At 36.8% G+C, this 13,371-nt stretch overlaps 1 protein-coding gene across 5 annotated transcripts in view; it reads right to left on the bottom strand.

Annotated features, from left to right (window-relative positions):
* Positions 1 to 13,371, bottom strand: part of NFIA (nuclear factor I A) — a 413,568-nt gene that overhangs the window by 202,729 nt on the left and 197,468 nt on the right. The gene's annotated exons all lie outside the window — the stretch shown is intronic.

Raw genomic sequence — 13,371 nt, 5'->3', positions numbered from 1 at the left:
CTCTGCATCTATGGAAAGCCTGGATCTGCACTTGACCTTGACTTCACAGGGTTAGAACGGACTATCTGAAATCTGACCACATTTCAGCGAGAAGTTCAATGCAGGATCAAAAGGTCATGACACTTAACTGTGATTAAATTGAAAATATTACTTCTATTTCACCAACAGAGTTATAGCTTTAGCATTCTCTTTCTTGGAGATACTGCACAAAGAAGCAGTACTACTAGTGACCCTCGGTTGAGAAGCACTAATTTATTACTGTAAGAAGGACTCCCTGCTTTTAGGCAAATGAAGATTTTAATTATCGGAAAGTATTTTTTTTTAAATGTCTAGTTTAAAATTTTTAGATGCTCTTAACCTGGTGCATAGAGCAAAAATTCTAGATTGATTCAAAGGTTCAAATGTGAAAATCTGAATTTTTACTTAAGTCTGGCAAAGTGATAGCTTTTTATCATAATGTAACAATAGCCATAGTGAAGACACAAACCAAAAGTATTACAATATTTCTCAAAAACCTTTAGCGAAATTCTTCAGAATGAACCACAGAGTTAGATAAAAAGTCTGCACTGAAAATTGGAACATAAATTTACATTGGATCACATTTGAAATTTTAACTCAATCAATTAATATTACATTTATAGCAAGTGATTTTAAAATATGGCATGGCTACCTTCTCTTTTTCTAAGGGAGTATTCTGTAACTTTGCAATTAAAAATTATAAATTAAACATTTTTATAAGTAATTCAACATGTTTTAGGAGAAAGGTATACCTTCATTATTTGTGTACTGGAAAATTTTAAACCATTAATATCCACAATTGAAATCAGAGAAAATAAGTTTGTCTTAGGGAAAGTTAAAATTCTTCTTGATCATGTGCCAATACAGATACCTAAAATTTTGCCAAACAGAACATGTTCTTTGGAATAAGACTAGTAAACCTAACTTTCTATCTGATAACTTAGCCAATGTTCTTTTTCTTGGTGTATCTTTATGACCAATAGCTTCTTGGTGAACGAAAAGAAAAATATTTTTTATCTCAATTAATTTAAATATACTATAGCCAATTACTTTTTTAAATTTTCTCTATCAATATTAAGGCAAAAGAAATAATGAAAGATCCAAACAACTGTCTTAATAATCTAAAAGTGGACTTCTTTGCGCTTTGAAATTTTCTTTTACATTTGTCACCCAATATTTATAGAAAGATAGTATAATTACAGAAAACATGAATAGCAACAAAAGATGGCAATATATGTTCAAAGAAAGTTTAAAATTCCAAGCCACAGAAAAAGAAGCAAACGACTGAGCGGCAGGAAAATAGCTCAGAGTTGGTCTGAAAGGGGCCGCAGCACTCTTGTGAAAGCTCAGCTACAAACACTGGAACAGGCGTCTAGCCAAACTGAAAACGGAATTTAATTTCCCAGTTTTATTCAAAAGCTGGGGATACTGTTCTCCACCGGAGGACTGCATACTAAAATACACCATCCTGGTAACGGACAGGAAAAGCCAAAAATCTACAGGAAAAGTTAAATGATCTTAAAACTTAATTATTTTCTACCATGGGCCATTTAATGCCGTTTCTTTTTTGAATCAACGAGGAACAAATTACCCAGTCCTGCTGCAATTCTTGCTAAGGACTCATGTACTCTTTCTTTGGTATTACAAAAGGTCACCGATGCTGTTATGTATGGAGCCAACCAGGTGACTAGAATTATAAATTAATTTCTACCCATACATAATTGATACAAAGGAAAGATCTCTTTCTTAAGTATTTGCATTAAAAACACTATCATGAAGGCAAAAAATTAATTTAATTTTCTCTTGTACATAGTTGGTAGAGACCTGTCAAAAGCCAAGGTAACTTCACATCTTACTTTTGGGGACAATTATCACATGGCCTTTTGATTCTCACCACCTGAAATAATTAGATGCTCACAAAAAAATTCACCTGCATAGAACTGGGTGCCTTTCTTGTATCTGAGTCCCCCATGGCAGCAACTTTCTCTGGTTTCCTGGTTGAAAGCCAGAAGATTTGTATATTACAATGAAGAGAATATTATTTAAAATGTGTTTAAATGATGGAGTTGGAAATGCTATTATGAGGAAATACATTATTTGTTTTTTGTTTAAGGAACCTTAGACTTCAACCCAACCTTGAAAAGCAATTTTTCTTTTGGTTTCTAAAAAATTTATGAGCAGAAATTTAAACCTAAAATAGATAGGGTTTTTCATATAGGAGGCTGGATTGAGACCTCTTAATTGAACTGGTAGTGATCTATCTATGCATTTTTATGGCGCCTACAGCTATACTGCTGGAGTACTCAGACAAAGATATTTCACTATCAGTATAATCACTTGGGAAAGGAATAAAATAAATCCTAATGCCAACACACTAGCCTGAGCTTCCATAAGCTTGTGCAGTGCAAGAACAGAATCTTGTACTGGATTTACTACTTATGCACGGATCCAGTCCCCCTTCGCTCAATTCTGCTCCCCTTTAACTTGGAACCTCAAGAGAATACTCCTTTTGGGATGGTGAAGAGTGACAAAAACAGGTCAATAGGGTAAAACTGGGCAAAAATACAGACATAACTTCCACGTATTTTCTGTTCTCCAGGCATGAAGCAAAGATGGAATGTTGTTAAATCTTCCTTGTGCCCAACCCAGAATTAAACTTTTCCTCTCTCCTCTCTCATGGGCCATACATTTTTCACAGTGTGACTTACATTATGTTGCTCTAAGGTACTTTTCAATGACCTTGCATGAGAATCTGAACTCCGTGAGAAAAGAATTCATTTCTTATTCTAGTCTTAGGTCCAGTACCTTCCAAGAGTACCTGGCCCAGCCAAGGATTTGATAACCACAGAACTAAAAGGATGAATTTTCACTTGTTCAGCCTTCTAGTGCTGAACCACTGCGAGTGACTGAAAATACACTAAGTTTACACCTAAAAGCTGACTGGGACTTACAAAATGAAAAAGGAGGGCAGAAAAGGTCTTTATTTCTGCTTGATGTCCCCCTTCGTGGGACCTGGCAAGGAAAAGAGGCACATCCCACTGGCTCACGGCTGGGAAATCTTGCACGGCATTTAGAAGTTGCAGACAATCACCTCCTCTGATCCCCTGGCCGACACATGGCAAGAGGCTTCTCAGAATAATAAGAGCTGAGGACGGTGTCTGACACATGAAAGACCCCCAGAAATGTGTGCAGGCTAAAATGATGGATGGCAGAAATAGTTCACACATTCAAAAAATCCAAAGATAAGAGAAAGCTGCCATATTCTGAGGCCCAAAGAGGACCTCAAAATCCTAACAACTGCTGTCGTGAATAACTGATAAAAGAAGGGCAGCCACGTTCCCACCCTGAAACAAATGAGTGTAATTCCTATTCAGTCAACATGGAATCAACAAAAGTCTCCAGACCCCAAAAGTACAAATCTAGGTTCCACTGGAAAAGTAATTTCACTGAAGTTCAAGCTCCCTATATGCATACTGATTTGTCTAAAGACGAAGCTTGAAAAGGCTTTGTTAGAGTTTTGTGTCCGGTTTTAAATCTCCCAAATTAAAAGGTGATACGAAGAAGAAATGAGAAGGCATCCAGACACAAAAATGAGTTAGTCGAGTGAAAGAAAGAAAGTGAAAATGCCGCCAAAAAGAAATGGAGTTGTTGTTTATAGTGTGAAAAAGGAAAGGCAAAGTCAGGAATGAATCCTTTCCTCCAACTAAATGAAGCGTTAGAAATGCTCCTGGGGTAAAAGAAAATAAGGAATACAGTGATTATACTCTGAATATAATAAACAGTTACCCTCTAGGATTGTGGCCCTGAAAGATTTTCAAAATTTAGGTAGGCTTTTTTTTTTTTTCTTACAGAAGTTTGGAAAGATGAGTAGTTTGCAAAAGAGTCAAACCAAAGAATCAACATTCATTTTTTCTACATCCACGATGTTACAGAAATCTATTTCTGAATGGTAATCTAAGGCTTAGAATTACTCTATTTTGATCGTTCAGTACCATAAGACATTTATTACAGTAAGGAAATCTAGAAAAATGGCTATAATAGATGTATTTTTCTTATCAGTCTTATTGCTGCAGTTATAAAAGAAGTATTATTGTAACACTTTATAATCTTTAGGAATATTGTCTACTTTTTTCCAGTATCACCATGACCTTAAAGACAGAGGTGTGAGGAAATATTTTAAAAATCTTTATTTGAGACTGTAGAATGTCACTGCACAGTTGCACATATGTATATACAATCTGTAGCATACGAGTAAACACTCATGAATACAATACTATCTGCTAAATATAACATTATCCATCATGGTCTGGCAAAGAACAAACAGAATTTTGTAATCCCATCATTAAATCTAGACCACCAAAAATCTTCAGTTACCACCAGCATTTTCAGAAAATGGATATAAATCTTTTAAGCTCAGTAAACAACCACACCAATATTTAATGGCAATTAATGTATACAACTGTGGTCCACTTAATGAAAAATGCATATACAATAACCTGGTTTTTAAAACAAACAAATTATGAGATGAGTCACACCATAAAAGTTTTCTTATCTTTTAAAATGGAACTACTCCATGGTTCTTTAAATGGGAAGTCTTAACTGTATTTAAAATACAAAATTTGGCCTGTGTAACTTTCCCCATGAGCTAGAACTGTGTGTGTTATGATAATCACAGTAATCAAGGGATGCACAGCAAATCCTTCTTCACCAGAAGGGAGGTAGAGACGGGACAGAGGGAAAGCCCTCATTCCAAAAGGACCAGGCTAGTTTGCACACGTTGGTCCCTGAATCCTCTAATCCGGATTCGGATGGAGCAGGAAGGCTGTGTTCACGCAGCAGCGACTTGGAAGGGCTCCACCAGACCACCCCAGGGGCTGCCAGCTGTCAGGAGATTCACCCCCTCACTACTTCCGGGTATGGCATTTTCAGGGTTGGGATTAAACATGTTACATAATCTAGATGACTACAAATTTCCTTCTTGAAACTTATTTTTTTTAAATGTGTCTTTCTGAAGAAGAATATGTGAAATATTAAATTTGCAGGAATTAGATTTTTTGGCATTAATGCTGGTATTCCAGGTCCATCTGTTTAGTTGAGGCTGTGTATGATGAAGAGACTGTTTAGGTTGAAGAGTGATTCAACTGTTTTATCACCTACTCGTAAACGTGTTACTTGGCTACGTGCACAGGGAGGTTGTGGAATGATACACAGTCTTAACACATTGAGAGAAAAGTAAAATGGTCTCACCATTGTTGTGTTATGACACTGAGGGGGGAATCATTTCTAAGCTTTGAAAATTACAACTTCAGTCACTCTGAAAGTAAAGACCAAATGACTCAATCTTCAAACCTCAATCTTCGCATGAGACTGATTTCAAGTCGTGATGGGCTTTTTCAGTGAAGTTATAAATGAAGTCAATGGCAAGAATGTGGTGATTATAAAGATGTGCAAGCGTGATACTTGGACTCAATTTCTAATTTCTCATGTTTCCTTTGACAAGGGGGCATGACTGAAATAAACTAAGATGTTGAGGTAACCTTTGAATTTTGTTTTTCTCATAATAGGAGCTATGTTAATATGTGATGGTGACCTGTTGATCACTTCAGAACTCACAATAGTGAGTCAACCTGGTTACCTACCCACTCATGTGTAAACAAAGACTTGCCTAAAAAGCCACAACTGTAACACTACTGCATATCAGAACTGTGCTCAATTTCTCCTTTTGAGTCAGTTTTTTTCACAAACAAAATGAATTATAACAGTAAGTTTTTGGAGTTCTTCAACAGAAGAAAATATACTTAAAGAGTACTTATATAGTCATCTATACAACTGGAAGTAGGAAAACTCCCTGCATACTTTCATGCTATAAAAACAAACGTGTCAAATGAAAATGATGTATAATTTAGTTATAGTCTATACACATTATTTTCATGTATCTGAGTATCTGTCAAAAATTTATTAAAATAATAAAATGATCTCTTTGAGGATAATTATGTTAAGTTCAGTTAGTATTCTAAGGATTAACTTTTTGCTATTTTTTTTCATATTTCACTATAGAAAAGAGTATGAAACGTTAAAAGGATGGAACCCTAGAAAATCTCAGCTATATAATTCAATTACTCTGCAACTCAGTTTTTTCATCTGTAAAATGGGGACACTAATGACTATTTTGCCTAATTTAATAGAGTTGTCATGTGGATCAACTATTGCAAGAAAACCCAGTTTTGAAACACTAAGATCCCCCCAAAAGAAATGTACATTTACCTCTGCAATATAAATCTTCCCATTCATAATACATTTTTGCTTCTTTCCAAAAAAATCAAGAAATGACATGATTCTGGTATAAAACATCAGCATCACAGTCTTGGTTTTAAAATAAAGGTTCTTAATTCCCATATACTGGGAAAGAGATTATCTCTGATAATGGAAATGTAAATCTCAGCTTGCTGTTGTTTATTCCAGACAGACATTTGTGTGTTAAGTCTGTTTATCAGGCAACACTTTGTCTAAGCCAGGAAGTAGTCAGTCTTGGTAACAAGATGTATGCAAATGAATTTCCCATGAGTCTCCACAGCAAATTGTAGTAAGAAAAAAAATTTCTTGTTACTTTACCAGCAAGAAGCCACCTCAAAAGTAGACTAGAGACAGAGCACTCTGAGCTAGACTATGCTGATGAGTTTAAATGAGTCCTAAATATGTGCTCACAGTCTGTTGCTCTTTATTCTAAGCAGACTTGGTGCCTTACATCTGTTTATCAGACAACACTCTGTCTGGGTACTCAGGCTTTGTAACCTGTGTGAAAATCAACGGTGACTGTAATCCCATGAAATAACCTGTCGGAGGCAAAACTCCAAACTCCAAACTTCCCATCACTTTAAGAACCCCCACCAATAGATGTTCCTATGAAACCTTTGAAACTTAAAGAAAAAAAAAAAAATCCAATTCTAACATTTTACCCACCTTCTATCTTAATTTTTCTACTTTCATTGAATTCCCTAATAGCAGGACAGACTCAGGACAGAATGAATTTTATCACGCAATTTGGGCTGATAAATTAAAAATTTGCTAACATGCCTTATCTAATGGTCAAGACCAGAGAGTTGTTTTTTTTTAATACTTTTTGTATTAGAAAAATAATACAATAATACTTTTGTATTTGTTGTAATAGACAACTACTTATTCTTTTATTTTATTGTTAAAATATTTATCCCAGGATCCTCATTTTTTATCCTAATATAACTGACTCCTTTTAAAAAAGTCTGTAACTGCAGAGTTGAAAAATGTATTTCTTTTTTTGTTGTTGTTGTTGGTTTTTTACAGGGTTTGAAAATCTTACCAAAGGCATCAAATTGGTTGAGCTTGTCTTCCTAGACAAAATAAACACTTTAGGACTCTACTTGTTTGTATTCTCCTCAGTGGTGCTGTATGCATCAGCAGCTAAAAACAAAGAAACTTTTTAGCTGCTCAGACAAAATGCAGAAGCTTCCCAAACAAGGAGGCAAGGGAGGGGGGCACGGGTGGAGGGAAGGGTGGGGGTGGAGAAGTGTGCAGAAAGTCTGACAGTCCATTCAATATAGGGATGATGGCTATAATGCATCTAGGGTCCCCTTGCTAATTAAATATGCATTGGCACAGTTTTGATCGATGCAAGCCATGGATCAGATGACACACCTGCAAAATCTTGAGCCCAGAGCTCCCAGGAAAAGGGAAAATACAGTCTTGTCTCCTTATCTTTGTTTTCAAAGGCTCTCAATTTCTGTGCTTAGATATCTAATTTAATTCTCTCACCCCTCAGCAAACTGGATTAGGGAAGTCAATACTGCCTTTGTGCATCGACAGGAAAACACAGCTTTCCTTTTATTCAATTTAGCTATGACCTTTAGACAAAGATAATGACAACTGTCTAAAAGTAAGGTGAAGGCCTGGAGAAGAAGACCCCTTGAGCTAAAGCACCCATGGAATTTTGGATGACAAGATGGTGGGGTTTACTGTGACATTTTTCTGCTTGAAAAGGAAAAAAGGAGGAAAGGGAACTAAGAATTGATGGTAGGGGGAGGGGAGGGATGGGAGGCAGGGAGAAAGCACGGTAGAAGGGATTTCGATCCATTGACTATAAAGGACCAAACTCTCACAAATCAAATCACTGGACCCTGTCATATTCATAACCAGAAGATAATGCTGTCAAAGAAGAGGATGACAATGGCATAGTAACAATTTGCCTAAAAAATGCAGACGCCTTAGTGAGAAGGTTGAAGATTCTGTGGTTGGGTAAATCAGGAAGTTTGGGGTTTTCTTTTTATTCTTTCCCAGCCCCTTCCCCAAGCAGAAAATACAGGACTGTCAGATGTTTTGTGAGTCCCAATATAGGTGAGAGCTAGATTTTGGAGAAGCCTGGGACTCCTCAGTGTTAGCAATGTTCACACCAGTACTCCTAATCAAAGGGGAAAATGATACTGTAACAGTCTCCTGAAAAACCACTGCTTCCTTTTAACGTCCTTGTTTTTGGGCTCACTTATTCCACTTATTAATTCAGGCATTCATCAGTGCATCTGCTGTGAGCCTTCTTTCTCCCTACAAACCTTGAGATACAAAATTTTAAAAGGCAAGGTCTCTGCTCTTACAGAGTCCTCAGTCAATCAGGATAATGATAATAAAACCAAGATTCTGTGGCATCTCCTCTTGATTAAGTCCTGTCTCTTGGTGAAATTAATGTGCAGTAACATGTTATTGAACTCATTTGTGATGACTTTTATTCTCTTACTATTCGCAATCTGTACTGTACCACTAACTGTAGCCTTGTAACAGAACTTCCAGTAGCCTGGATGCTAACTGTTGATAGGAATAATTGAGATTAACTTTTCCAGTAAGATATACAAAGGTTTAGGCAGAGTCCTTTATTACTGCATAATTAACACTGTTGGGAATGGTGCAAAATATCAAAAAACTTTTTAAAAATCAGGATATTCTCCCTTAGACATAATTTCATGATGCTATTCATAATCAGGCCTGGTGTACTCCCTTTAAGAGAAATGATAGTTTAATACAGGTAGCTGTGGTACACTGAAAAAAGCAGAGGACTTGGTATTAGAAAACCTGAGTTTGAGTCTCTTCTTGGCCATTTATATTTGTTTTGTTGAACTGGACAAGCCCCTTCATTTCTCTGAACTTCAATGTACTCGTCTTCCAGATGCCTGACTTTAGAAATTATAAGAACTGAATGGCATGATTTGAAATGACTTGTAAATTATAGGAGCTATAACTCTTAAGTGTACACTGCATGGACACTGGTTTTTAACACACAGAAACTGGTTGAAGAATCACACTGACTTCTTATTTGTATTTCCTGTCTCATTATTTTTACTGCACAGAGCAGGGTATCTGGAACATATAGGTACTAACAGATACTTGTTGGAATTGAAATCAGAAGGTGAAAAAATTTCTATTTCAGGACCATGGAAATACAACCAGGCCTATTTTGGGAGATGTCAATAGATGTTTTGGGGTGAATTTTCTGGCTTTGGGGGGCTACATGACTGGATGGTGGTATATCCCATGTCGTAAGAATAGACTTTATGGGAGTCATTGGCTTGGCTTTCTGATCCTAGATTCAGGAATAGAAGAGGTGTGCGGGGGAAGCAGTTAGGTATCCTTTAAAGGTTCTTTCCAGCCCTAGAGTTCTAATTTGAAACATATCATTAGCAATCCAGTTGTTGGTCTTCTGGCTGCATTCAAGGCTGGGACCCATATTTTAATCAAAAGGAACTGGGGGATATTAGCTGCTGATCCCAAGTACAATTAGAAATAACATGAGTTCAATAATCATCATAAGTCACAGACTGTCTCTTCTTTACCTTATGAATGACAACAAATACCCTGCTTTTGCAAATGCTTATCTTCAGTGACTTAACCAATCCTCACTACAGAAGCCAATAAGCAGAGTTTTCTCTTTATTTCTTAATCTATCATATAATTCAGAACATCAGAAAGCTTTTTGTTTTGGGAGCTACTGAATAAGGTATCCTTGAAGAACTTAGTCTAGGTCCTAGGTCCTAGACTAGCATTGAGGACAATACATTTTCAAAAACATTTTAGATGCATACAGTGTGTGTGTATAAATATATATATAAAGGTGTATACCATCCATTTATATGTATGTACTAATAAATGTATGTACAGTTGACCCTTGAACAACACAGATTTGAACTGTGTGGGTCCATTATACAAGCAGACTTTTTCAATAATAAATACTATAGAAATACATGATCCAGGGTTGATTGAGTCTGCAGATGTGCAATGTATGTATGAAGAAGCCACATACGCTGAGCAATGACTATGTTATACAATGGTTTTTGATTGTGTGGTGCATTGGCACCTCTAATCCCTAAATACGTAATATTTATATCACATATAAATACATGTATTTATATGTAATATAAAATATATATTTTAATTTCCATGTGCTTTCAATTTTCATGTTGACAATAACTTGGTTTCTGCACTTTTAACTAACATGCATGAATCTAGGAGCTATCATTTGGTCAGTTAAAAAAATGGTGCTCAGGTTCTCCACAGCATCATAATGAAGTTCAAGTGATACTGACTCTTTAGACATTCACCCAAGCTTTTTGCAAGTAGAAATAATGATATATGTTTCGCCTCTATGTCTTTATGATAGATAAAATGATTTAAATGTACTGAATCATCTCACTTTTAGGAGTTTCCATTTGGATTCTATCATGGCTTTCTCCCTGACATATGCAGTGCTAAGTTATTTAAAATTAATTGCAGTACAATATTTTAAAATTTCTTCACATGGTGCTAATCTCGAGTGCTTTGGATGTTTGAACCACACTTGGAAGCTATCAAGTTCTGTGTATCTTTATACCCTGCAGCAGTTAAACATGCTAAAAAGATTAGTCAGTGAACTTTAATCTATAACCAAAACTATACTAAATTATAAAATTTCAAAAATGTGTGAGTTGATACAAATGAGAAAACTACAAACATCCTACAAGAAAAGAAAAAAACAAACCTAGATCATTAAAATATATGAATTGACTTATGTAGCTCTGAATACAGAAAAGCTTTCAGAAATCCACCACAGATCATGGGATCCTACCCACTTATACCCAGTTATGTACCAGTTGAACTTATATGCTTTTTTCTTCATCTAAACTTCATTTTATCTGTCATTTTTATTTTCATTTTAAGGTGCAATCTATATTCTTTTCTGTGGTCATGTTTAAGGGGGCATAAGTATTTTCAGTAACTCAGGACGGATGAGTAATTTGCTTAGTAATAATCCTAAAATTAAACTGTCTCCTATGCAATTACTAGTAATAGTTTATGTAGGATTAGGCAAATGAACTACCTTCAGGATATGGTTTTTTCTTTTTTTAATTGAAGGATAATTGCTTTACAGAGGAGGGAAATGGGAGGGAGGTTCAAAAGAGAGGGGATATATGTATACCTATGGCTGATTCATGTTGAGGTTTGACAGGATATGCTTTTTTTAAAGTTTATTTGTCACCTGGATTTATTTTTATTTAAAAAATCATGTTTTCTGGAAAGTTTTTAATAGAGGTGCTATTTCAATAACTGCTCCACATAAAAAGTCTAAGTGGTGACTGGGACTTCATTTTTGTTGATTCACTTTTCAAGAACCATTATCACTCTAAAGAATGACTAATAATTAGTGACTCTTAGGGGAAAAAGCTTATTTCAGTTCTCCAACCATTTATTGATCACCTACTATGTACAAGTCATTTAGTCCTTTACTCAATTCTGAGGTGGCTCATAATATTGACTAAAAATTCCACTCATTCAACTCTGGACTGTTTATTAAAGTGTATATTGTTGTTGTTTAGTCTCTAAGTCACGTCTGATTCTTCAGGACCCCATGGACTGTAACCCAAGAGGCTCCTCTGTCCATGCGATTTCCGAGGCAAGAATACTGGAGTGGGTAGCCATTCCCTTCTCCAGGGGATCTTTCTGACCCAGGAGTCGAACCTGTGTCTCCTGCACTGCAGGTGAATTCTTTACCACTGAGCCAACAGGGATGCCCCAAAGTGTATATTCCTTGTTAAAGAAAGGCAATGCCAAAGAATGCTCAAACCACAGCACAAGTGCACTCATCTCACACCCTAGTAAAGTCATGCTCAAAATTCTCCAAGCCAGGCTTCAGCAATATGAGAACCGTGAACTTCCAGATGTACAAGCAGGTTTTAGAAAAGGCAGAGGAACCAGAAATTAAATTGACAACATCCGCTGGATCATTGAGAAGGCAAGAGAGTTCCAGAAAAACATCTATTTCTGCTTCATTGACTATGCCAAAGCCTTTGACTGTGTGGATCACAATAAACTCTGGAAAATTCTGAAAGAGATGGGAATCCCAGACCACCTGACCTGCCTCTTGAGAAACCTGTATGCAGGTCAGGAAGCAACTGTTAGAACTGTACATGGAACAACAGACTGGTTCCAAATAGGAAAAGGAGTACGTCAAGGTTGTATATTGTCACCCTGCTTCTTTAACTTATATGCAGAGTACATCATGAGGAACGCTGGGCTGGAAGAAGCACAAGCTGGAATCAAGATTGCCGAGACAAATATCTATAACCTCAGATATGCAGATGACACCACCCTTATGGCAGAAAGTGAAGAGGAACTCAAAAGCCTCTTGAAGAAAGTGAAAGAAGAGAGTGAAAAGGTTGGCTTGAAGCTCAACATTCAGAAAACAAAGATCATGGCATCTGGTCCCATCACTTCATGGGAAATAGATGGAAAAACAGTGGAAACAGTGTCAGACTTTATTTTTGGAGGCTCCAAAATCACTATGGATGCTGATTGTAGCCATGAACTTAAAAGACGCTTACTCCTTGGAAGGAAAGTTATGATCAACCTTGATAGTCTATTAAAAAGCAGAGACATTACTTTGCCAACCAAGGTCTGTCTAGTCAAGGCTATGGTTTTTCCCGTGGTCATGTATGGATGTGAGAGTTGGACTGTGAAGAAGGCTGATCACCGAAGAATGGATGCTTTTGAACTGTGGTGGTGGAGAAGACTCTTGAGAGTCCCTTGGACTGCAAGGAGATCCAACCAGTCCATTCTAGAGGAGATCAATCCTGGGTGTTCAATGGAAGGACTGATGCTAAAGCTGAAACTCCAATACTTTGGCCACCTCATGCGACGAGTTGACTCACTGGAAAAGACTCTGATGCTGGGAGGGATTGGGGGCGAGAGGAGAAGGGGATGACAGAGAATGAGATGACTGGATGGCATCACCAACTCGATGGACATGAGTTTGAGTGAACTCTGGGAGTTGGTGATGGACAGGGAGGCCTGGCGTGCTGTGAT

Source organism: Moschus berezovskii, chromosome 4 (assembly GCF_049115385.1).
Source record: "Moschus berezovskii isolate FMDL1 chromosome 4, NW_MosBer_1.0, whole genome shotgun sequence".
Classification (NCBI taxonomy): Eukaryota; Metazoa; Chordata; class Mammalia; order Artiodactyla; family Moschidae; genus Moschus; species Moschus berezovskii.
The sequence above is the reverse complement of the archived record's forward strand: the minus strand, read 5'-3'. Positions and strand labels throughout refer to the sequence as shown.